At 35.2% G+C, this 27,847-nt stretch overlaps 1 protein-coding gene across 4 annotated transcripts in view; it reads left to right on the forward strand.

Moving 5' to 3' along the window:
* Proc-R (Proctolin receptor) overlaps positions 1-27,847 on the forward strand; it is a 145,913-nt gene that overhangs the window by 75,546 nt on the left and 42,520 nt on the right. For 2 of the 4 annotated variants that reach the window (XM_090176986.1, XM_090176988.1), the window contains exon 2: positions 12,685-12,765. The exons of the other annotated variants lie outside the window; for them this stretch is intronic. The gene's annotated coding sequence lies outside the window, so the exon portion shown is untranslated. The remainder of the gene's footprint in view (positions 1-12,684; positions 12,766-27,847) is intronic. 4 annotated transcript variants of the gene reach the window in all.

Genomic DNA, 27,847 nt, shown 5'->3' on the forward strand with positions numbered 1-27,847 from the left:
GCCACTAAGGGGTATGTCACTAAGGGGCATGTCACTAAGGGGCATGACACTAAGGGGCATGACACTAAGGGGCATGACACTAAGGGGCATGTCACTAAGGGGCATGTCACTAATTAGGGGTATGTCACTAAGAGGTATGTCAATAAGGGGTATGTCACTAAGGGGTATGTCACTAAGGTTGATGTCACTAAGGTTGATGTCACTAAGGTTGATGTCCCTAAGGTTGATGTCACTAGGTACGATGTCACCAAGGGGGATGTCACTATATCTTCGATGTCCCTAGGTACGATGTCACCAAGGGGTATGTCACTATATCTTCGATTTCCCTAGCTACGATGTCCCCAAGTAGGATGTCACTGAGGGGGAGGTCCCAGTGGGGGTATCAATAAATACGATGTCCCAAAGGGGGTATCAATAAATACGATGTCCCAAAGGGGGTATCAATAAATACGATGTCCCAAGGGGGTATCAATAAATACGATGTCCCAAGGGGGTATCAATAAATACGATGTCCCAAAGGGGGTATCAATAAATACAATGTCCCAGAGGGGGTATCAATAAATACGATGTCCCAGAGGGGTATCAATAAACACGATGTCTCTAAGGGGAATGTCATTATGTACGATGTCCCCAAGAAGGTAGTCACCAAGGGGGATGTCACTATAGGATCGATGTCACTAATGTGGTATCACTCAATTTGATGTCACTAATGGGGTATCACTCAATTTGATGTCACTAATGGGGTATCACTCAATTTGATGTCACTAATGGGGTATCACTCAATTTGATGTAACAAATGGGGTATCACTCAATTTGATGTAACAAATGGGGTATCACTCAATTTGATGTAACAAATGGGGTATCACTCAATTTGATGTAACAAATGGGGTATCACTTAATTTGATGTAACAAATGGGGTATTACTCAATTTGATGTAACAAATGGGGTATCACTCAAATTGATGTAACAAATGGGGTTTCACTCAATTTGATGTCACAACTGGGGTATCACTCAATTTGATGTCACAAATGGGGTATCACTCAATTTGATGTAACAAATGGGGTATCACTTAATTTGATGTAACAAATGGGGTATCACTCAAATTGATGTAACAAATGGGATATCACTCAATTTGATTTAACAAATGGGGTATCACTCAATTTGATGCCACTAATGGGGTTTCACTCAATTTGATGTTAGAAATGGGGTATAACTCAATTTGATGCCACTAATGGGGTTTCACTCAATTTGATGTCACTAAGGCGGACGTCACAGAGGGGGTATCAATTAATACGATGTCACTAAGGGGGTATCACTAAATACGATGTCACTAAAGGGGAATGTCACTAGGTACGACGTCACTAAGGTTGATGTCACTAGTTATTTTTCAGTATACGATGTACTTATGGGGATGGGATTTCACTATACGATTTACTTATGAGTATGGGTGGTCACTAGCTACGATGTCACTAAGACGGTATCACTAAATACTATAGCACTAAGGAGGAACTCTAGAAAGAAGAAAGCCCCCAAATTAAAAAATACTCTCGAAAAGACGCAGTTTTGAATATATTTCATCTCAATTTCGAATATCTGCGGTTGTCGTTCGACAAGGTTATTCGATGGTTTCGTTATTTAGGGGCGGCAAAAATTAATTTGTCGCTAAATGAGACCTTTTCTGCGGCGAAACCGGACTTTTGGGTGGCGAAACGGGCTCAATTCAGTATCTTATACATGTAGAAGGTTTTACATTCTGCGTAGTACGTTTCTCGTGATAGTAATTCCCCGATCCTAAAATTTGAGGCGTTACGAGTAACTTGGTTCTCTTGACTAGAATGTAAATTGCGGCAGTTTGAAATAGCGGCAATAAAACCGCAGAAGTATTTATCGGTCGATTTTTATCAACTGTGAGTGTGGATTTCAAAAATCTCTGCCTTTAAACACGGTAACGAAGTTTTGTGTACAAATTTCATTGAACTAACCTTTACGCTAAACGTTTTACGGAAAGACGAAGACCATTTGCGATTTTCTCCTTCCGACGACAGCAGGCGCTAAATCGTCTAACCAATGAAAACTGTGCACAGAAAAATGCACTACTTTTGATGGTTTGCGTTCTCCTTGTGTGGGCTGCTGCGTGTCTGCTGCTCCTAGCTGTCACGGTGTTTGCATCGACGCAAAAACAAAAGGTGTTAGGGATAGATTTTTAAAGTGACAGCCACCCACGAGGTAACTGCAACAAGATTTATTGACACTTGACGTAAAATTTGAGAGGAAAGTTGGGAATTAAAAATAAATGTTTTATTAAGCTAAAATAAATATTTTAATAATGAAATTTCCCCGAATATTAGATACTTAAAAATATGGTCTTGCGTTTCTATAAAATTAGGCACATCAATAGCGTACAAACGCTGTGAAGATGTACTGTCCTGACAAAAATGGTGGCTCAAATTTGATTATAAAATTATATCTAGAATGACAATTATTTTACGCAAACAGAATTGATTATCAATTTGATAATAGGCGTGTTCGATCACTTCGATGATGAATTTGGTATGATATTTCCTAAACATTAGCTTTCATAAGTTTGTACATTCAACGCTCCCGTGTCACGGTGCAGTTTGAGGAGGTTCTGCCCCGTAGTTTTCCCCGCGCCACTTTTGTCGCTCTTTAAATATCAATTCACTTTGTCTCAAAACAGTCAATTTAACTTGAATAATCCACTTTCGTCTAGTGTCGGCTGTCCTAAGGCTCTCTACAATTAAGCTGATCGCGCTATTTATTAAGCTAATTTTTTGGTACGTAATATCCAAGCCTAAATAGCGTGTCTTTCAAAATGCTTTTAAATGATGACCTGGTGGCAGATTTTTTCCACGCGATAAGTTTCCGGGATTGCTTAATGGAGGTGGTTCTTTCGCGTATCGCCAAAAGCGCTTCCGTCCAGCAAACTAATGTCGTCATCGATTCCTTTGTGTCATCCTACTTCCATCTCGATATTATTTTGCGATCTAAAAGGCATTTCTTGCAGGGCTGTCGAGCCGAGTCAGCCGAGACTGAAGCGCTTCGATAAAACCAGATCCGCAGCGATCTTCTTCGCTGGTCTTGTATCATTAACCATATCAAACCCGGAGGAAATGGAAAGAGCCGAGTTTGGCGAGAGTACGGCCCTAGGCAACGTCACCGTGAAATTTCCAATTAACACGAGCCTCTTTCGTAATTAAAGTGGGTTTCCGTTAAGGGCCCTTTCCGTCCGCAAAAAGCCCGTAACAGTCGGCGCGAGGAATTCGCTTTACGGCCAAAGAAGACTTCGAGCCACAGCCGAAACCCGATTATTGATCGACCAAACGCTCGCTCTCTCTTCAGACGTTTCTGAGTTATGGAAACTCCAAAATGAGTGACAAGAGCCCGTAATTACATCCTTTCTGGATATTTTCTCCATCAACATGAAGACCACGCGACTTAATTATAACTGGAGGCGGGCCCATGCAATATATTGCGACGCCATCATTTTGTGAATTGGCTCGTCAGTCTAAGCTTCCACTAAATTGAAAATTTTCTCGAAACCTCGAACAGCGGAATTTATAAAGAATATATATTTACTAATTTAACGCAGCTGCTATCATATATTGCTTTTACAAACACGAAGGCTTCTTAACGCAAAAACGCAGTTTGTTGTTTCGAAGAATTATCCGCGGAAGTTCGACCTCATTTTCGAATTCTGATTTTCAATCACACTACCATTTTCCTAGTCGACCAACTAGAATGTTACGAGTCGGCGTATCGTAGTCGTCCAACTGGCATTTAACAGTTACTGTGTTACAATCAGTCAACTGACATGTTATGAGTTGGAAAATCCTAGTTGGTCAACTCAACTTGGGGTCGAAACCAATGTGGTAGAATAAATAGAGATCCAAACAAATCTGGGATTAGCGGGACACGTTTTATTTGAGTAGGAGAATTAGGCTTAAGTTTAAACTAAAGTTTTTAACTTTATCCAATCGCGTTGGCGCCATCTGTTTCTATACAGACACTTTTGCAAAATATATTAAGGTTTAGTTTTCCAATAACACGATAGATGGCGCCAACACGATTTGATTAAGTTAATTTACTAGGCCTAACTCTCCAACTCAACAATACTGTCCCGCGAAACGGTAGGTCCTGGAAGGCGGATTTGGATCTCTATTTATTTTACCTCATTGGTCGAAACACAACTGACTGTTTTACGGCGGAAAAGTTTACTACAAAAATCATAAAAATACCTTTTTATTTCAAGATTTAATGAAAGATTTTGTAAGATTTTTTGGAAAGCTTTATTTTCTTTTGAGTTCCATTTCTTAAAAGCAGTGATGAAGAAGCTTAGTAGCTAAGCCTAGGACTACGTAGCTTATGAGGCTAAAGCATGGTCGGGGAAGGAGGAAGAAGGCTTTAGGAGCTTGTGGTTCTGGTGCCAGATGAGCGAGTGTATTTGAATTAGTTCGGCCTGAATGTGGGATTTATAGCTATAGCTGGAGTCCGAACAGTTTGACAGCTTTACGAGCCCATTTCCCGGAAAACTCTAATAATGCCTCTATTTACTTTATAAGGAAAGTTTTATTTGAAAATCAATAGTTGGTTACGACTTTTCCGTACAGTTACGAGCGAATTATATCGGGATGAATAATAAAATCGCGTGATATCTCCTATCAGTTTAAACAAGAAGGTCTTCAAAATAACAGATAATACTCGGGCAGCACTCTGTTCGCTGTCCCACTTTCTTCGTGTACGAGGAGCCGACACTCTGGTACTAAAACAAGGTTATAGTCGCAGCCACATATTATCCTCGAACCGTAATACATTCTTGGTGTGAAACACTAAAAATAGCGTACATTAATCGATCTCTTTAATGCGAGCCAATATTGATTCGCGAACACTGTAATTGTCACATCGGCACCAAAAATAAGCGTGGGTTTATAATGGAATGACAGTCGCTTAAGCCTTACCTCACACTGTGATGTAGGTTCGTGTATAGTCAAAGTGTTACGTTGCTTAAACGAACTCCCAGTGGTCGCGTGTTGGCTTATCGTTATTGGATCACTGTATCATTTACTCACCAATCTTTAGTGGTATAGTAAGTACTTTTATTAACTTCTGAAAAGTCGAATTTCTCGCGCCTGGAATTCGTATCAAACACTAGGAGTGAGTATCAAGTATACTTATCCTCACCATTTATCTGTCAGTTTTAACACACATATTCAGTTACTCATACATTTGAAGATTAAATTTAAATCTCTTTGTAAAAATATTCTACGCTGCCACTCCAGCAGTTCTCTCGTGGATTTTGATATCTTCATTAAATCAGTTCATTATTAAGTTGTTATACTTTTCTAGCCAGCGTTTTAGCTATTAATCCTAATCTGAAATATTATTAGCCAAAACATTACAAGCCTACACCTTCTACTTAATAATAATAATTATTATTTATTATTATTACTTTATACAGATTATTTTGGTGTTAAAGCTATGTATCGGTCAAAACTGTATTTTCGTCTACGCGTCTGCTTAACGGACGAAAATCTAGCGGTAAGTGAGCTTCTGGCTTTGGCGAATACGTGGCTCGTGTAATCTGAAAAGGTCAGAGAAGGTTATTTTGAAGAAATTTCACCTTAAACGCGTAATTCCGATAAATTAGTTGACGTTAACGCTTGTCTCGCTACACGTTTCATCGTGTGGGGGCTTTAAATATCTCCAATGAGTGATCGGCGCGAGTACTGGACAGCGGTAAATATAGCGTATACTTGTCAATATAGAAATCTATGCATTAAAATCAATGCCCTTTTCAAAATGGACGAGGACACAATGACAAGGAAACGACACTATGGAGCTAGCTAGTCTGTACTAGAGACCCGATGCATTTCGCCATCGGCAATTTCGGACGAGTCGTTGTTTCGGGGCCACCAATTTGCGGAAGTCTTCCTCCGTCGTTGGTCGAGACTGACGATGTGAGTGAGTGAAGAGTGGCGTCATTTATAAAGTAAGCGTCAACTATCACTTAGTTGATGATGAATGCTTGGGTGGGCGGCGATTAATGCGGTGGGGCGCACCCTCGCGGCGGAGACAGAAACAAAAGCGGGCCCCGAAATCCTTTAAAGCGGAAAAATAAAGAAAAAAATGTTGCCGGAGATGCTTAACATATTCCAGCGTGCGGCCGGGTTTCCGTATATTGTCTCGGTCCATTACCGGTATGGCCCGTGAGTTTATTAAATGCCACGCTCAGCTGGTCAATAATTAGGAATAAGGCGGGCGGATGCCCCGCTGGAGACTGCGATGTTGGCGCTGCGCTCGACTGAAGCTAAGACGGACCCTGGGGTGTACGTTACCCAACATAGAAAATGATTAGCCGGCAAAATAACTACTTAGCCCTCTTTTTCTCTTCGACTTTTTGCGCTTTTCCATTATACATCCGAGTAAATGAGAGACCGCGCGTGCAAATTGACCCGTAGCGTTGTATCGACGGAAGAACCGGCGGAATCCAGAGATTAAAGACGAACGTTTTTAACGCTTGGAAAACTGCCAATAAGCCCTTCTTATTCGAGCAAGTGGATTTGGCACTCCAATAAATATTCTTTTATAAAACCGAAGACGTGTATTCAAGAGTACTCGTGAAGACGTAGCCTATGGGCATCCAAAACCTATCACTACGCCCTCTTTCGATTGTCGTCGAAACCTAGATAGGTAATAGCAGACGCTATTTGCGTGTCAGAGGGCTATGATGGATGAAATATCAGCTATAAAAGGTTGAATTTTGCATTTTATAATAAATTAACGATGTTTTATTTTTACTTCATAGTAACACGGAACAAATGTAACGCATAAATTTAGAGATTTCTATCTAATTTGACAATAGCAGAAGCCAGATTAAAGGCGCTACCGTGGAAGAACGGTGTACCGCAGCTCCACCTAGATTTGTTTCCGTTGCTCTCCTTACGCGTTATTTTGTTTAACGACTACCAATTTTTTAATTATTAAGTTAGTTTTATTTTATTGATTCGCAAATCACACTCACTCTCCTGCCAAACCTAGAAAAAATCAAATAAATTGGTCTTGATTTATGAAGTACGTCAAAAAATTGGGTCTTAGCACCTTTTTTAATAGCGAAAGCCCTTTATTGGTTTCGATCTTTTTCTCTAAGAAATTCTTTTAAAAAATCCATTTAAACCCTTTATCGGTTTGTTGATTTCATTTGCTAGAAAGAGATAAATGGTTATTTCCGTTGAACGTTTTCAAGAAATAGTTGAAAGCTGAACCAAATCAGGGTTTCTTAAAATCCATTTTCTGATAACTTTATTTTCTCACACACTGAATGGGAAAATACCTCTTAAATCTTTATTTTACGTAATTTAAGCCCGCAATGATTCTCCTGTGATAAAACTATACTTTCTAATACATTTTTAATATCCATAAACTGGATTAAACATCAAACCAAATAGGCTTCGAGCTTAGGAAATTTAGCACCATCTACCTTAATATCCATCTACTACATGAAGCAGACGACTTTTCCGATTGAACTTTCAGCTGTTGTGCAGAAATAATTTTGAACTGGATTAAAACTCAAACCAAATAGGCTTCGAGCTTAGGAAATTTAGCACCATCTACCTTAATATCCATCTACTACATGGAGCAGACGACTTTTCCGATTGAACTTTCAGCTGTTGTGCAGAAATAATTTTGAACTGGATTAAAACTCAATCCAAATAGGCTTCGAGCTTAGGAAATTTAGCACCATCTACCTTAATATCCCTCTACTACATGAAGCAGACGACTTTTCCGATTGAACTTTCAGCGGTTGTGCAGAGATAATTTTGAACGAGCACACAGCTTTCATATACATCATTTAAAGCTCCGTCGGTAGGCGATGCTTACGACCAAAATTTAAACTACGCACGAAGCCTATTAAGGGTATAGAATAACTGTTATTTAGTTTCTTAATAATTAGCATTAATTTTAAAAAGTATGGGACTATGAGGTAAAAATGTTTTCAGGCTAGTTTTCAATTCTGAAAATTGGCTAATATATACGGCGAGCATCGACGCCAAAAAAAATTAGAATTAGGCATAAAGCTTTTGTAGTTTTTTTGACATCCTCCGAAACTGATCTCACCTCTCGGATTAAGTAAATTTTACGCGTGATGAAATGTTTTACATGTATTACCATTCATATATTCATGTATACCCATGAACAGTACCGGATTTACTGAAGGTGGGGCCCTAGGCAGATTTTGGTGGGGCCTATGTAAGGAAAGCATAAAAACGCAAAGCTCGCGTGTCCCGAAGCTGAGTTTATGTCACGAGAATAATGATTTTTCAAATAATAAAGCAACAAGCCTGATATGTTTTTCTTTTTAACCATGGCTGCGTTCAACAACTCTAAAAAAGCTCAGCGCTGAGCTCAACGGTAACCGGTTTTTTTTGCTGAATGGGTTTTTTGACTTCCGGTTTTGACGTCACGTTGATCATCGGAGACTCAGTGGAAACATCGGCTGAGCGAGATGGTTTTTCCGTTGCTCATCGGTGTCGTGACGTCATTCGACAAAGTTAAAGGAGGGGTAGCAGACGATATTTTGTTCGTTAAGTCTGCGAACTATAAATCGTACAACAGCTTTTAGATTTTTGTGACGTAGCGTTGATTAAAAGAACTCAACGATAACTCAACGGTTTTTCTCCGTTGATAGTTGTTGAACGCAGCCCGAATCATCAGTGGGGGGAGGGCTTCTGTTGGTGGGGGCCCATAGGCCTGTGCGTAGTAGGCCCAGTCCTTAATCTGGCTATACCCTGGACAACATCATCCTGTCGAAGGCCCCACTGCTTGGACACTATTGCATAGCGTAAATTATATGGCATGTAGAGGAAGAGCGGCTTTCTAATTGGCCCTGGAATAACCAATGACAACTCGGCTAAGCTGTGAGAGCCGATGATGGCGTAACAAACCCGATTCCTCATTGGCTGTTCTCCGATCAATTGGAGAGCGGCATTTAGAGCGTCATAAAAAATCGATAAACCTACATTTGTTAGTCCGTCCTCTACGACAGCCAGTGCCACATCCGAGTAAGGCAATATACGTATGATTTATATTCATGGATGTATATGAATAAATTCATGGTATTATATTTATTTGAGAAAAATATGAATTTAGTTTTCAATACTGGTACTTTTTAAAATTTGCGTATAAATGCATATATTTTTAGTTCCTTTAAAAGATCTGGGAACCTTACTCAGTAAACAATTTCGAATTTGAAAAATCTCGGTTAGGCCTAAAGCTTGGGTTATATTAACGCGCGTCATAATGTATTTTTTTTCCGCGCGTTAAAACGATTGTACGTCGCTATAGTGGAAACCGAGGCTTACAGAAATTTTTGTCGTCGACCTCTCACCATCGCGGTGTTTTTGTCATTTTAAAAACCAGCCCTTACAAGGACCATATAAAGAGTAACTTGCTCGCCCAGGCTCTATACGTATTCATAATTCCTAGCGAATCACCGAATGGGTTTTATTTAAGCGTCTATAAGTTCCGTAAAACGGAGATAAAAGTTGAAATCGTCAATGTCAAACGCCCGAACCAATTAGAGAACGCTACCGGAAACGTGATTTTCTCTGGAATCAATATTTCGCCATTTAAATATTGGAATTAATCTCGAGAGATGGCGCGGGGCCTTGCCCAATAGGAAGAACAGCGAGACAAGGACGAGACTAATTTCGAAAGAGTAGAATTAAAACCCAAAAGAGGAACGCGATGACACCCTTCTAAGTCACCATGGCAACTATCCCGCGGCCATGAAAGAGTATTTAGAACCGTTCATTGGCATCAAAACTTGAGAATAAGATCCTTATTCCACTTAAGACTCTCAGGTGCCTCTAGAGCCCAAAGAGAGATTTCGAGAGGAAAATCCTCTTTGAAATGGGAGTTAGACACTTACATTTTTCTTTTCTATTTTTTTTTAAAGTGATTTTTAAAGGGAGTAGAACCCTCCTTGTTTGGTAGGGTGCGCCATAGCTTCTCTTTTTTCTCACTCATGGCGATACTAGAAACACATAATTCTTCTATTAGAGGAAGCGTGCCCGCCCTGAAGAGGTTTTCCCACTTGAAACCTTTTTTGTTTCATATTTAGTGGGTTTTTTTTCAATGCACCCTTCATTAACATATAAACAACAATATCCGAGCTATCAATTAATTATTTTCATTATAGTTTGGATATTTATTCAAATATTATTTCTTAATAATGAGGTACGTGGTTTTAGGTACACGAAAGGCTTTCTAGTAGATATGATAAATTAAAGCACTATCAAATCGGGGATACTTTTAGTGGGATAATTCCTCAAAAACCCCTGTATTTCACACTAGGTATGACACGTGGTTAGAAAAATAAGGGGGGGAATAATGTATTGCCCCAAATTCCTGAAAAGGTTATACTCCCTTAAAGAAGAATGAGCCTCGCTATATATAAGAGCCGTCATATTTTCGTCGGGATGTTAGAGACCTACTAACACTCGCGAAGCTCGTCACGAAGAAGGATTATATTGAGAGGGGGGGCTAAAACGTCACCGGCGTCTGCTTCAATCTATCAATCAAACCAATGATACTTTAATTTTTTTAGGGGAAGAAGTTTACTTTTGGACATGAGCAATATTTTCTTATCATTGTGAAACCAATATCATTATTTAGATACATTGAGAGCCTCCATATTGGTTCAAGTGTTGTAAACTTCCAATGTTTTGTCTTTTTGACACGTGAAATAGCTTTAAATACGAACTTGGTTGCTAAACTCAATTTGACGTGAATGTCGATTAAAGGTAGAGTTGTTAATTTTCCGGAAAATAAAATGCGGAAAAATTTAAAAAATTAAAAAATTGAAACATAAATTACTTTTTAAGGGTTTTTAATTTTTTTAACTTTTTAAGTTTTTATCTATATAAAATGTCTAATAACAATAAACATACTACAAACATTAATAGTGTTAAATTGTTAATCAGATTAAACTACTCTAGAGGTTTAGTTTTACTTTTAGATTAAGAAAAATGAGGCGAAAATGCCGCTTATTTAAATTTGCAAACAATATAATAAAAAGGTCTCGGTCATTTTCCGGAAAATTTTCCTGCTAAGTTTTTACCCTAAAACGTTTTATTTGCCTGTTCCGGGGATGGGAAGTACCCCACCCCATAAACTAATCGCTTGTTCCGGAGTATTAGGGCAACTAATTTTACTCCTTCTGAATAGGAGGTGTAATGCAGTAAATCGGATTTTGTCGTCTGCTAGCCAGAATTTATCTGCTAAAAGGCCACAGGCAGCCATTTTGGAATAACGTTTTTACTCCAATTCTAACTATTGGGCACCACAGAATCGGAGTAAAATGACATCATAGCGTTACTCTTCTTACCCTACTCCAAAATCCCGAAACAAGCAAAAAGATTCCAACTAAATGTGTACAAACGTTCGGGTTCCTTAAAATACCTATCTAGGATATGAATCAAAATTTAGTAAACCTTTTTTAGAAAAATTATTAAACGCGCAACCGGAAATGGCCATTGTCTTAAGTTTTCAGAGGGAACTTAAATAACTTCTTTTTTCTATGAACTCTAGAAACAAATATTCCAGACGAGTAATCGCCAGAGGGCATTACGCTTTAAAAAATGCGTGAGCCACCACCAGAGTGGTTTCACGTAGAGTCTCGCGACGTTGTACAGTCAAAAGCTGTAACGTTGATCTAGGGCGACTCCTATTATTAAGAGTTTGAACCAATCTGCCCGCGCCGGCCCTAGGGTAGAGCAAGCGGAGCGGTCGCTATAGGCGCCAGGTGGAAAGGGGCGCCAAAATTCCTTTGAGAGGCGCGGGGCGGCGTGGCAGACGGCGGAGCCGCCGCGGAGAAAATTAATTTGCACAATCTCGCTCTACCCTGACCAAGGGCTAGATTGAATCTCGCAGACTTTTTAAAACAAAGGGCAAATAATCTTAATAATAAAATACCTATAATTAAAATTAAAATTAAGATGGATTAATTTCAGTCTCACGTGACACGAAGTCATGCAACCAAGCTTTTTCACGAAGATGAAATAATAAAGGTTTATAGGTTTATAGGCTTATTTTGCCGTACAGAGGTACACCCTTTTGAAACAGGGCGGCTCCTAGAAGGAGCGCAGCACAGTATACAAAATAAAATAAAAATGGAGAAAACAAAAATACAATATGATTACATTAATGCAAAAATAAATAGAGAACAAGAGATCGGGGTCTCAGAAAAAGAAAAATTCAAATATAAGTTAAGTGATTTTAACTTGGGTTAGTTTCATAATTGGCTATTCCACGTAAAGAGGATATGTTTTATCATGCCAGGTTCCCATAGGCCGCCTAAAATGGCGACTATAACCAAAGCAACGCGGCGATACAACTCTCGCTTCCTCGTGGCTGTGAAGAAGAGAACAATATTAAACGCTTTTCTCTTTTAAGTTTGAAGTCGATCTCTTTCCGCGTCTCTCCGTTGAGCCCTCTCTTTGAGCCCCTCTCTTTCAGTTTGAGCATTCACGATAAAGCGATACCCCGGCCAGCGAAATAAATGCGCTTAGTTCCAAACTATTTGCTCTTACACAATAAGCGCTTAAAGAGAACGTTTCGCCGGTCATCCACCAGGGACTCAAACTTTCCTATTTCATTTATTTTCAGGCTCTATAGACTACTTCCTTCTTTGTCGAGGACATTGCCGGAAAAGCTTTGTTTCCATATCATTACAAAGGGAGTTTTAAAGTACGTTTATTTTAATACTGCTTTGTAGATTACAGCGAATTTCGTATCATTTATGACTTTGAACCCAGCTTTTTTAGATTTACCTGCGTTTTAAAGGATTTCATCAGCTCCGTGAGGGGAGAAAAACGCGCCTTCACCCGAACCTGTCCAAAATCATGACGAGGATAAAATCGTCTAGACTGCAGCGCCATTCCCCGTCAGTGGTAGCTATCGAAACAAATTCCCAGGTTGTCTGAGAGAAGTCTCGAGTTACGGAGCTGATGGAACCCTATAATTTCCTTAGGCTGATTTTCTCGGGCAAAACAAAAATGGAAGGGTCTATGGAGATTTTCATCCAACGGATCAAAGAAAAGCATCAGCAGATGCTCAGTTTTTTGGGTTTTTTTTTGGTATTTCAAGAGCCTTTGAAAATTGATTCCGCAAAATGTTTTCCTTTAAAAACATTTTTTTTTTGCTATGTGGGAATTTTTCAGTTTTGAATTAAGCAAGTCAGTAGCTTGTTTTGGTGTACAACGTTTCATACGATTTTTTCGGTAAAAGTAGGGCGTATGAACACACATTTTATCGATTTAGAACATTATTCATTTTATGCCATCAGGCATGATAATTCTGATACTATCTTGTTAAGATTTTTCCTAATTTTTATAATTGGAAAACAATTATTTGTCAAATTTCGTCAAATCCAAAAGTTGGCAAATCGAGTTGTTCCGTGTGAATGGAGAAAATATTTTAAAACCGTGTGTGCCACGCAATTGCTTTGTCTGTTAAGTTTTGAAGGACTTCCGTTTTTACGACCAAATCTTAGATCTGACACATATTCGAGGGGCTGACCACTATCCGTAATCGGTGTACAAGCCCGTAGCTTTGACTGTAATAAAGTGATTACGTAATCGATTACAGATTTAGCGCAACCAAAGGCTGTACTCGCTGTAATCGGTGTACATAATTTAAGGAAGTGGTTAGCCCCTCGCACATATTTAAATGAAATACCTTTCGTACACATCGTTTGGTTTGAAAATACTAAATGCAGATCTTAATCTTGCTCACATTTTTAATGTAAAATTTACATATTTGGTGGTAATATAAATATTTTTTAGAACTCTACAATTTTAGCGACTACCTCTGCAAATAACCACTAGTTTAAACGATGATAAAACTAATATTGAAACCTTTTGGGGAAACTATGTTATCTATAACGCGCGAAATAGGGGGAACGTTTTGTGGAGCCGGTGAACGGGTTTTGTTTACTGAACAACTGTGTTACAAAACCACCTTGAGCAATAATGTTGACTTGTGTGAATAGGCCTTTAATCAACCTGATATTTTTTGCATTAATCCATCTGAAATTTTTAGTCGTAATCGACTAGAGAATTTTAGTGGTAATCGACATTAACGTTTAGTCTTAATCGACCAGAGAAGTTTAGTGATAATCGACCAGATAATTTTAGTGATAATCGACCAGATAATTTTAGTGATAATCGACCAGATAATTTTAGTGATAATCGACCAGATAATTTTAGTGATAATCGACCAGATAATTTTAGTGATAATCGACCAGATAATTTTAGTGATAATCGACCAGATAATTTTAGTGTAAATCGACAGGAACGTTTTAGCTAAGAGCAACAAACACAACAGCCCCACACAAGAAGAAAGCAGCTAGCCTGTAAACACGCTAACGCAGTGTTGTGTACAAATTTCATTGGATGAACCTTAAAGCTGAAAGTTTTACGGAAAGGGGGAAGACAATTTCCGAATTTTCCCCTTCCGACGGCAGCAGGCGCTAAAGCGTCTGACCAATGAAAATTGTACACAAGAAAATGCACGACTATTGACGGGTTGCGTTCTCCTGGTGTGGGGTACTGTGTTTGTTGCTCCTAGGTTTTATTCTTAATTTACCAGATAATTTTAGTGCTAATCAACAGGAGCGTTTCAATCTTAATCGATCAGATAATATTAGTGGTAATCGACTGGAACGCTTTGTCTTAATAAACCAGATAATTTTAATGTTAATCGACCCAAACGTTTTAGTCTAAACCGTCCAGATGATTTTAGTGTTAATCGACCCAAACATTTTAGTCTAAACCGTCTAGATAATTTTAGTGTCAATTGACTGGAATGTTTTAGTCTTAAACGATCAGATAATTTTAGTGTTAATCGACAGGAATATTTTTATCTTAACCGATCAAATAATTTTTGTGTTAATCGATAGGAATGTTTTAATCTTAATCGACTAGATAATTTTTGTGCTAATCGATCAGAAGATTATAGTCTTAATCGCCAGATAATTTAAGTATTTAATACAGGGGCGGATTAACCCCTTTGGCTGCCCTAATAAAAAGTAAAATATATTTTAATTTTGGAAATGACTAAATAACAGGTGTTGGTCCATTTGATCGAAAAATATGTGATCGACAGTCGATCATTATACGTTGCAATTGATCGAAATTCCATTTGATCGAATCCCTTTTGTCATTTGTTTCATAAGATCGAACCTTCAAATGATCGAATACTATTTGATCGAATTCAAAAGTATTTATAGTACCAGTTGGTATGTTTTTATTTTACCGAATGTCAATATGAAGTGCAGAAGGAATAATGATGGAATAATTCATTGCTTAAGTGCAGAAGGAATAATGATGGAATAATTCATTGCTTTAACTGTATTAAGCCACAAAGATGAAGAGATTTTTACTTTATACACTATATGATGGAATTTTTTATGATATCGACGATAACGGCCCGTTGTTAATAATCAGCTAGGCTAATACCCAAGGCACCACTTTAGGCCTAAGTCAGTATGCGACTTTTGAAGCCCTTAAATCAGGTGGCCGGGTTACAATGCGTAGGAGGGTGGTGGCAAGCCCTGCATGCCACGAGATCGAGCCAACAGCTCCCTACACTAACTATTACCGTTAACCTAGACAAGTTTTTATGGAAGGGGAAACCGAAGAACTCGGGGGAAAACCCCTTAAACCAGTTGGGAGAGAACTTGCAAACTCAACGCAGAAGGAGTTGTTCCGAGTTTTCACCCAGTGCCACAAGCTGGGATCGAACTCGGCTCCTCTTGCTGCGAGGCGAAAGTGCTAACCACTCCACCACCCCACTATAGCACGGATATATTCGATTTCTGAAATACAGTACATTTCCCGCTATACTTCAATATAAATAGGGTCAGGTTAGGTTAGGTTAGGTTAGGGTGATGTACGCGCGCCGTAGGCGCGTATGCACCGTTGTATAGGAGGGGTCTGACCACGTTCACGGCCCTTCTATTGCTAAAAATTAGGTACAGAGTTCGTTTTTTTAATAGGTCTTTCTATTAATTGTGTCCGAGAGAATATTTTGTTTTCTACGTCACTGCGCTCAGGTTTTTTTCTGTATATTATTTTTTGAATTTTTGTTGTTTTTTAGTTGTATTATAAATATAGCGGAGAATAGTTTGAATCTGTTAGTACAGTTTAAAGAAATAATTATTATTCATAGAGTCTACTGTATCTCATTCTGACTAGATGTTGCCTTTTCGATTTACTCCCAAAAACTAGTAGTTTTACCCTACAGTAGCTTTCGATCAAATTTCGTTCGATCAAATGCCATTCGATCAAATGCAATTCGATAAAATGGAAATTTGATCAAATGGGACCCGTTCGATCATTTGGGAATCGATCAAATAGACTCAAACCAAATAACACTCGGAACTTTAGAAAACCGTATACCCGCAAACATTTGTCATAACAAACTCCTAGTTCAACTAAATACAAATCCTCTTCGTGTTTCTTCTTTAAAAGTTTTCTATGTAGTGCACCACTTTGCTGAACACGTTTCATATAATCATATTTGAAATGAATATCAGGCATTTGATGTACCCCGTACCTTTTGTATTATCAAAAACAATTTTTTTTAAAAACCCATTACTTTAGTATTGTCTAAACAATAAAAAACATACATATGACTTCTGCTATAGCCTCAACTATGATCAAATTACTCAAGTCCCTGTATTGAATTTTTGTCAGTCTCTCACAAAAGTTGATAACTAAATCATAAAATATTTAAACAAAGGAAAGAAAAAGTACCTAAGTATTTTTTAGCCCCAAACAACGAAAAAACGAAACATGGTAGTATCATAAGTCTATAATAATGTTCGATAAGTTTGTCACTTTGGTGAATATTTTACTGAGAGCTAGTAACGGAGTGACGTCATCACAAGAAGAAAATCTCCCCCTAGCGAGGCGCTAGCAAAGGCTACGTGTGAAGCGTTAGCAAGCGGACGCATAACGGCGACAAAGCCAGTAATGCAGTCTGTCTGGTGAATGGCTCTCAGTAAAGCTTTTGCATGTGAAGAATTGGAAGTGTCACACTTATGTACCACTATTATACACTTATGGTAATACGCACTCAAAATGCAGCCATCTGAACTGCCATAAATAGAAAAAAAATGAGAAAACCTACCGTGGGACGAGCGAAAACGAGTGACGGAACACGAAGCTAGAAAACACAGTGATTACTTTCCACTAATCGAACTTCAACCTCGAAGACAGTGTTGCCAATATTAGAGAGTAGACTATGTAAGTTTGGGAATGTCGTTTAAACTTTTTTGTGGCCCCCAATTCTCTTGTTGCCCTAAGCAATTGCTTCTCTCGTTTAATGGTTAATCCATCCCTGATTTAACAGTAAAAATACAAGTTCGATTAAGTCGTATTCGATCTTAGATTGTTAGTGATAAACGAATTTAGATCGAACAAGTGGGAACAGGAAGCTTATGTAATTTTCCCATTAACTTTAACCAAAGATAATACCAACCTCGTACCCTAGATTCGAAATAACTGCCTCGCGCGTAGTCAAGAGCGTTTACTCACTTCCTATCGGAACTCCGAAAATACTAGTTCCGTAGTCACCATGGTAACCAACTACAGATACGACCACGGCTAACTTTGATGACGGGCTGTTCGCGCAACAGCCCGTCATCAAAGTTGGCCGTGATAGGTCTATGGTAGCCACCGATGGAGGCTGATGTTTCGGAGGTCACGTGCCGGAAGTGGGTAAACGCTCCGTTACAAAACCGCGAATCAGAAAGCTCTCAGAATTCGAATCTAGGGTACGGAGTTCTATATTATCTTTAACAAAGCAGCAAACGTGGTTTTCTAAAAGATGTACACTGAAACGGGACGACCCAGTCTTGATGGAGTAAACCAATCTGAAGTCACGCGCCATTTCCGCTCGTGAGCACGCAGCTTCCACCGTTTCTACGGCTTTAACCGAAGTTTTTTCCTACGCGAAGTTGGCCATCGAAACAACATAAGCAGCCGCCCGTGTAATCTAATAGGCAGTAACTACGGCCGTATAAAGAGAAACAATGTAACAACACACGAGAAGAAATGTTTTGTTTTACCATTTCTGCCTTCTATTCGCGACCAAAATGAGTCTACGGTGGTGCTGTGACCCCACGCTCTTCCGGGGTAGTGCCTATGGTCTAGCGTCTCTACCTGCTGTCGTCAAATTAGAGAAAATGCCTAAATCAGGGCGTTGTAATTGCTCTGTGTTATCATAAATTAAACACAAACAGCGTAAAATTATAATAAAATGCAAATATTAACCTTTTACAATTTCTATTTCATCAATGAATATGCGCTATTATCGATACACTACCTAATTAATTTTCGACGGTAACCAAAAGAGGGCGTACCGATTTAAAGGGACCAGCAGGCTAAAGACTCAAATTAATTTGTGGGACCCAAGCAAGACCACTTCCTTAGGTTATATTGGTAACAAGGTATCTCAAGAAATTGAATTTGATAAATAGTAAAATTTAAATTTAAAAAAAAATGGTATTACGCAACTTTTAGGGAACCAATACGATACTGTGGCTGATTTATATTAAATCGTTCGAGCTTAGAAAAGATAGCGCCATCTACTTTAATACCTGTCAACTAAATGTGTAAAGAAATAGCAGACGACCTTTGAAAAATAATGTTCTTTAACTGAAACATTCAGCTTGAATATCGAGATAATATTGAATGAGCAGACAGCTTTCACACATTCCATTTAAAACTCAGTCGGTAGGCGGCGATACTTCTGACCAAAGTACGAAGCTTCTAGTCATTCTCTTTAACTATAAATGAATACATTCTTGGTTGAAAACAAGGTTGAAATCTTCTTGGAAAACCTTTTTACTTGAAGCTTAGGTAGTGATCAAAAGATTGTAAAATTTTAAAAAGTGTAGAAACGAGTCCACCTTGAAGAGAAATGTTATTCTACTGAATTAGGCAGACGTCTTTAAGCTTCCGAGATCGATTTGGCATCGTCTAACTCTAAAAAATTATCCCTAGTCTAAATGATCGCCAATTTGAAGTTTTCCACGAAGATTTCCCCGGGGGGCGCCACCTGCGTTTCGGTGCAATCGCTTTTGGCGCTTTGTTTTATATATGCAGGCGGCAAAGCTCGTTTATTTCGTCCAACAAAGGCTTCTCGCAGTTAACGGCCGACGAAAGAATTTTCACTTGATGCGCGATACTTTTTTCATGGCCGCCTTGCTTTTTGAAACTGAACAACCATCAGTTTTTTTGTTTTTTTTTTATATTGAAATTATTCAAATTCATACCAGTAACGTTATTTTTTATACCCGCACTGCAATAACATTATAACAACTGTGATATACAATTTACAACCCTTTTTTTGTTTCGTTATATCGAGTATCAAATGGCGCCTTAAATTCTTGAACGACTATGTAAATTGCGCAACAGACAGTGCAATTCTAACTAAAAAGGCAAGTCTTGACTAAAGGAATCTCACTGGGATTTAAATATAAAGCTGATTTTTAAATTAAATAATTTTTCAAATTTTATTATTTTATAAAAGCATTTTTCCGGTTTAAACTGGAATAGCTCTAGAAACTGTTCCCGTAGTTTTTCAGAAATTAACAAAGGAATAAATTAAACTGAAATTTACATCATTTATAATTAAACTGGTATTGCTACTCTCGTATATTTTCAGAAATACGTTAAATAATTTCAACAATGATTTTAAAGCGAAGTGTTTTTTTAATAATAATAAATCAGCTAGGCACCACCTTAGGCCTAAGTCATCAAGCGACTATTAAAGCCATTAATTCAGGTGGCCGGGTTAATTTAAATCAATTATTTAGTAGAAATATGATATTTGGTTTTTACCTTATAAAAATTCAGATTTATCCATAATCTAATATTATATGTTAAGTGTTTCGCGGCTGCAATCTAAGTCAATAAAGGGGTTAAAATAATCATATTATCAACTTTGCAAACATCCTGGTCCTCATGTGAATTGAATTTATGTGAATATCTAATACCTGACGCGATGAATAAACCGAAAGCCCGCGCAATCTACCGAATAAACAAATTCATTCTCATTTATTATTACCAACCATAATAAGATTAATTATTGTTTCTCAAACTGTGACTATATTTATATACGTAAAACCATTAGAACTCTCCAAATCTCGGATTCCGTTTTAAACCGGAAACACTCGTAAGCTCGGAAATACGAATGGGACTTGAACGCGTAAAGTTTGTCGTTGAAGCCACGATGCGAGAAATTCCCGGAGTGGAGGACGGAGACGGGCCGAGGTTTGAATATTTGGCTCGCTGGAGAGTTCGGCCTTCGGACTGACGGGCCTTGGCACAGAATATTTCATATCTCTCTGTTCGTAATTAATCAATGACTTGATCGCGTCTTCAGATCAAAGGGGGAACCTATCCAAATGGAACTCGACGGGCTGAATTTCTATCGCGGAAGCTTTCAGCGAAATTTCGCGTCCTTGTTTTCTCGGTTCGCGCTTGACTTAAATTCCGCCTGTAATAAACTTATACGCGGCTATTATTGTAACTGAATATTATACACAAGTTAGCGCGCTCCATCGGCAAACGTATTTACGAGGCCAAATTCAGATATGCAAATGATTCCATTAAAGTGGCCGGAGATATTTTTAAGACCTTCTAAATACGAATACGATACGAAGAGAAAGGTCAAGTGAAGTTGCGAAAGCCGGCCAGTGTCGATCTAAGTTTCGAAATTGCGAACTTTATTAACCCAATGAAAGGTACCTTAATTGAGAGTTCTTGTTTTAAAGCTTGTTAGGCGAAGCCCTATAAAAGGCTTAGCACGAGCTTCAGGAAGTTCAAGACGCTTTGACAGCCTTGCGGACCTTGCCACTAGTTAGTTTGAAGAATCGCCGGTAGAGTATGACATTCAGGCTCTACTAGACTCCTAGAGCCGGTAGAAATAGACGCTTCAATAAAACATCTTCAAGGAAATTGCCAACAAGTAATATTTCCGAGAGCCAGGACCTGCAAGTTACCGTTTATTTAGTGCTTGTTGAAATAAATGAAACTTTTCACTTGTACGGTTTGCAACAAGTATTTACTTTTAATCAGGTAGTTATTTCGACGTATTATGTCTTAGCAAAAACACGATGTTCTGTTTACAGGTGAACAGTTTCCTTTATTCCAACAAGCACCAAATAAACAGTAACTTGCCGGTCATGGCTCTCGGACATATTACTTTCGGGTGAATTTCGTGAAGGGTTTTTTTAATTGCGAATTACAGTGGCACGTGAAACATATTGTATATCCAGAGCTGGTCAAGCAAGGCATTCTTCTTCAAAAATATCATTTTGTTTCGGTACTAATGGCTGTCATTGTGCGCTGCGGGGGCCCTGATTGCATTGTGGAAGCTGAACGTCGGGTTCAGAGAGGGTAGTTAATGTACAGTTCTCTCAAGTTGCAAATCCCAATTAGGGTTTCGTTATGTATGTTGATTTATTATTTATTTTTGAGCGTAGCTCTCACTGTGGAAACTTTCCAGGAAAGTTGGCTGCTCGTCGCGCATTTAGGGGAAAGGAAAAGGTGAGCTTCGGAAAGCGACTCTATATAAAAGATTGCTGTCCGTCGGAACCCGGGTTTTAAAAATTAACAATTATCTGCCAAAAAAAAACAGAACTTGAAAGGCTTAAGATCCTTTGCGGTATTACCACATAGGCCAAGTTTCAAATAAGATAAGCAATAGCTGTGGACAGATATTTTCGATTTTTATTTATCTTTACCAAATAAATAGTTACCTTTGGTAAACTAAATTATTTATCTCGCTTTTCTTTCTCTACTTGGGTTTAATTAATCTAAGCCTAATTAACCACTGGATTTGCAGCTCGCTCCGCTCAAGTCAGCGTTGAAAATGCCGTTTTCGCATTTTGCGACGACCTAGTTATATGACCATTGACACGTGAATATCACCTTAATTTAAAATTTGTTGCTTCGCGTATAGCTTTTTCATTTTACATAGTCACCTAGTGGCCAAAGCCAGAAGCTCCTAAGCTGCTGGATTTTAGTCTAGGTTTAGCAGACGCTTTGTGTTTTATAAGGACAAATCGTCTGCATAGCAGCAAAAAATTCAGCATTTTATGAGCTTCTCGTGTTGACTGCTAGGGGGCTATATATCAAACGAAAATGCTAATTGCTCTTCTCGATTTGCGTTTATCCCGAAATTGCTAGTTTCCTGTTTTAATTATCAAGCATCTGTAACATTTTTAATAATGAGAGAGGCCAAGATAAAGACTTAAGATTTATAAAGGGGCAAAATGAACGGATTTACAGCGCTGTCCACGTATGGATGACGGCGTTTTAACCAAACTTAGAGGAAAAACACATTTTTAACAGATAAATTCTGGCTAGCAGACGACAAAATCCGATTTAGTCTTTAACACCTCCTTTTCAGAAAGAGTAAAAAGAGTAGCCCTAATACTCCGGACCATAGACAAAATGGATTGAAATTTAAAGATTTTTGTTTAATGATGAAAACACTGCACAAAACATCCCATCAGCGACTTTGGTAACAAATCCTAAAAAGCCTCGAGTAAGCGGATTAGTTGAAGTGGATTTAATTAAAGTTTCAAATGAATTTGGAACTGTTTCAGATTTAAACGGGCTTTCTTATGTGGTTGGAAGTGTAATGCGCAAAGTTAGGGACCAGCACAATTGTGAAAAAGAGTTATGCAAATTTATAACCCAGGCAGAAAGCTTAGAAGAACATACTCAAGTTTTCACGCATTTAAAAGCATTTTCAACTAAGAAAGGAGATTTTGGCGGGCTGATTTCACCCACTAAATTAGTTTTAGATTTTATGACTGATATAGAAAAGTTATTCTTGAAAGAATTTTTCCCTATTATGCATAAAAACCAAGTGCTCGCTAGATTGTTAAATCATGGAAAAAACATTAACAATACGCAAATATGCGATGGTTTAAAAAAAAAACTCGTTAGAAATTATTTACGGATACGAATTTACTATGCAGTAAAATATATGAACGAAAAAATGGCAGAAGAGAAAGAAAAGAAGAGAAATAAGAAGAAAAATGATTTTAGTATTAAAATTAAAAAGGACAACACATTTTTAAAACTAATGAAACTTCAACATAAAAGTTGCTAGCTTTGTATAACATTATTTATACCTACCAATAAACCTTTTTAGAACATGTGATTTTTGAAATTACTTAATGATTGAAATTAGTTTTAGTATTAAATAATTTTAGTATTTTTTTCATCGGAAGACTTGACTGACACACTAAGAAAACCCTTTTCTTGTTAGCCCTCCTTAATTGGTTCCGAAATTATATAGTACTTAGTGGTCAGCTTGTTCATTTCACGCCTCGAAAACAAGACGTCGCGTACAAAAACTGTTAACAACCTTCATTGATAGCCTTCCAGTCTATGTATGTATTTTGTCTATGCTCCGGACCAAGCGAATAGTTTATGGGGCGGAGTAATTCTCATCCCCGGAACAGGCGAATAAAACGTTTTGGGGTAAAAAGAGTGCACTTTTAGTCCGAGAACAGGCGAAAAGAAACCACCTATACACTCTTTTTTTGGGAATTTTGCTGGGCGCGTTCATGTTGAGTTCACCCCCCTTAACCCCCATTCTCCATATCCTGGGACCCCCCACCGGTGGTTCCAGGTAATGGCCGACTAGCGGGTGGCCAAAAAGAGGGGTCGAAAAGACCGCGAAAAAGAGTGTATAGTGTGCATGTGATCTATTTCTACAGACTTTGTTTCGCGCCAAATTGTGGGCGTCACTATTTTTAACAAACTACGATTGGCAACACTGCTAATGTTCTTTGTTGGTAGACTGCATATTAATTTGATCACCAAGTACCAAAAGGAAAATAACATTTAATTTAATTTAATAAAAAGAGTATTTAATTTCATAAAAATATCATTTAATTTAATTTCATTAAAAGCATTTAATTGAATTTCATAAAAAGAGTATTTAATTTCATAAAAATATCATTTAAGTTAATTTCATTAAAAGCATTTAATTGAATTTCATAAAAAAAGCATTTAATTTAATTTCATAAAAATATCATTAACTTGAATTTCATAAAATAAGCATTTTATTCCATAAATATACCATTTAAATTATTAAAAATTCCATTTTCTTTAATAGAAATACAATTAAAATTGAAAAAATTCCATTTAAATTGATAAAAAATACAATTTAAATTAATAAAAATTACATTTAAATTAATAAAAATACCATTGAAATTAATACAAATACCATTTAAATTAATAAAAATACCATTTAAATTAATAAAAATACCATTTAAATTAATAGAAATACAATTAAAATTGATAAAAATACCATTTAAATAAATAGAAATTCCATTTTAATTTATACAAATTCCATTTTAATTGATACAAATTCCATTTAAATTAATTAAAATACCTTTTAAATTAATAAAAATACAATTTAAATTATAAAAATTACATTTAAATTAAAAATAATACCATTTAAATTAAAAATAATACCATTTAAATTAATACAAATACCATTTAAATTAATACAAATACCATTTAAATTAATAAAAATACAATTAAAATTAATAAAAATACAATTAAAATTAATAAAAATACAATTAAAATTAATAAAAATACAATTAAAATTAATAAAAATTCCATTTTCATTCATAGAAATACAATTAAAATTGATAAAAATGCCATTTAAATTAATAGTATAACCATTTAAATTAATAAAAATACCATTTAAATTAATAAAAATACCATTTAAATTAATACCAATACCATTTAAATTAATAAAAATTACATTTAAATTAATAAAAATTACATTTAAATTAATCCAAATACCATTTAAATTAATAAAAATACATTTTAAATTAATAAAAATACCATTTAAATTAATAAAAATACATTTTAAATTAATAAAAATACCATTTAAATTAATAAAAATTCCATTTTTTATTAATAAAAATACAATTAAAATTGACAAAAATACCATTTAAATTAATAGTAATACCATTTAAATTAATAGTTATACCTCTTAAATTAATACCAATACCATTTAAATTAATAAAAATTACATTTTAATAAATACAAATACCATTTAAATTAATACAAATACCATTTAAATTAATAAGAATACCATTTAAATTAATAAAAATTCCATATTTTATTAATAGAAATACAAATAAAATTGATAAAAATACGATTTAATGTAATAAGAAATACCATTTAATGTAATAAGAAATACCATTTAATGTAATAAGAAATACCATTTAATGTTATAAGAAATACCATTTAAGGTTATAAGAAATACCATTTAATGTAATAAGAAATATTATTTAATGTAATAAGAAATACCATTTAATGTAATAAGAAATACCATTTAATGTAATAAGAAATACCATTTAATGTAATAAGAAATACCATTTAATGTAATAAGAAATTCCTATTAATTTAATAAGAAATACCATTTAATGTAATAAGAAATGCCTATTAATGTAATAAGAAATACCATTTAATGTAATAAGAAATACCATTTAATGTAATAAGAAATACCGTTTAATGTAATAAGAAATACCATTGAATGTAAAAAGAAATACCATTTAATGTAATAAGAAATACCATTTAATGTAATAAGAAATACCATTTAATGTAATAAGTAATACCGTTTAATGTAATAAGAAATACCATTTAATGTAATAAGAAATACCATTTAATGTAATAAGAAATACCATTTAATGTAATAAGAAATACCATTTAATGTAAAAAGAAATACCATTTAATGTAATAAGAAATACCGTTTATTGTAATAAGAAATACCATTTAATGTAATAAGAAATACCATTTAATGTAAAAATAAATACCATTTAATGTAATAAGAAATACCGTTTAATGTTATAAGAAATACCATTTAATGTTATAAGAAATACCATTTAATGTAATAAGAAATACCATTTAATATTATAAGAAATACCATTTAATGTTATAAGAAATACCATTTAATGTAATAAGAAATACCATTTAATGTAATAAGAAATACCATTTAATGTAATAAGAAATTCCTATTAATTTAATAAGAAATACCATTTAATGTAATAAGAAATGCCTATTAATGTAATAAGAAATACCATTTAATGTAATAAGAAATACCATTTAATGTAATAAGAAATACCGTTTAATGTAATAAGAAATACCATTGAATGTAAAAAGAAATACCATTTAATGTAATAAGAAATACCATTTAATGTAATAAGAAATACCATTTAATGTAATAAGTAATACCGTTTAATGTAATAAGAAATACCATTTAATGTAATAAGAAATACCATTTAATGTAAAAAGAAATACCATTTAATGTAATAAGAAATACCGTTTATTGTAATAAGAAATACCGTTTAATGTAATAAGAAATACCATTTAATGTAAAAATAAATACCATTTAATGTAATAAGAAATACCGTTTAATGTTATAAGAAATACCGTTTAATGTTATAAGAAATACCATTTAATGTAATAAGAAATACCATTTAATATTATAAGAAATACCATTTAATGTTATAAGAAATACCATTTAATGTTATAAGAAATACCATTTAATGTAAAAAGAAATACCATTTAATGTAAAAAGAAATACCATTTAATGTAATAAGAAATACCATTTAATGTAATAAGAAATACCATTTAATGTTATAAGAAATACCATTTAATGTTATAAGAAATACCATTTAATGTTATAAGAAATACCATTTAATGTAATAAGAAATATTATTTAATGTAATAAGAAATATTATTTAATGTAATAAGAAATACCATTTAATGTAATAAGAAATACCATTTAATGTAATAAGAAATACCATTTAATGTAATAAGAAATACCATTTAATGTAATAAGAAATGCCTATTAATGTAATAAGAAATACCATTTAATGTAATAAGAAATACCATTTAATGTAATAAGAAATACCATTTAATGTAATAAGAAATACCATTTAATGTAATAAGAAATACCATTTAATGTAATAAGAAATACCATTTAATGTAATAAGAAATACCATTTAATGTAATAAGAAATACCATTTAATGTAAAAAGAAATACCATTTAATGTAATAAGAAATACCGTTTATTGTAATAAGAAATACCATTTAATGTAATAAGAAATACCATTTAATGTAAAAATAAATACCATTTCATGTAATAAGAAATACCATTTAATGTAATTAGAAATACCTATTAATGTAATAAGAAATACCATTTAATGTAATAAGAAATACCATTTAATGTAATAAGAAATACCGTTTAATGTAATAAGAAATACCATTTAATGTAATAAGAAATACCATTTAATGTAAAAAGAAATACCATTTAATGTAATTAGAAATACCATTTAATGTAATAAGAAATACCATTTCATGTAATAAGAAATACCATTTAATGTAATAAGAAATACCATTTAATGTAATAAGAAATACCATTTAATGTAATAAGAAATACCATTTAATGTAATAAGAAATACCATTTAATGTAATAAGAAATACCGTTTAATGTAATAAGAAATACCATTTAATGTAATAAGAAATACCATTTAATGTAATAAGAAATACCATTTAATGTAATAAGAAATACCATTTAATGTAATAAGAAATACCATTTAATGTAATAAGAAATACCATTTAATGTAAAAAGAAATACCATTTAATGTAATAAGAAATACCGTTTATTGTAATAAGAAATACCATTTAATGTAATAAGAAATACCATTTAATGT

This window comes from Leiobunum rupestre, chromosome 6, assembly GCF_980474605.1.
Source record: "Leiobunum rupestre chromosome 6, qqLeiRupe1.1.hap1, whole genome shotgun sequence".
Lineage (NCBI taxonomy): Eukaryota > Metazoa > Arthropoda > Arachnida > Opiliones > Sclerosomatidae > Leiobunum > Leiobunum rupestre.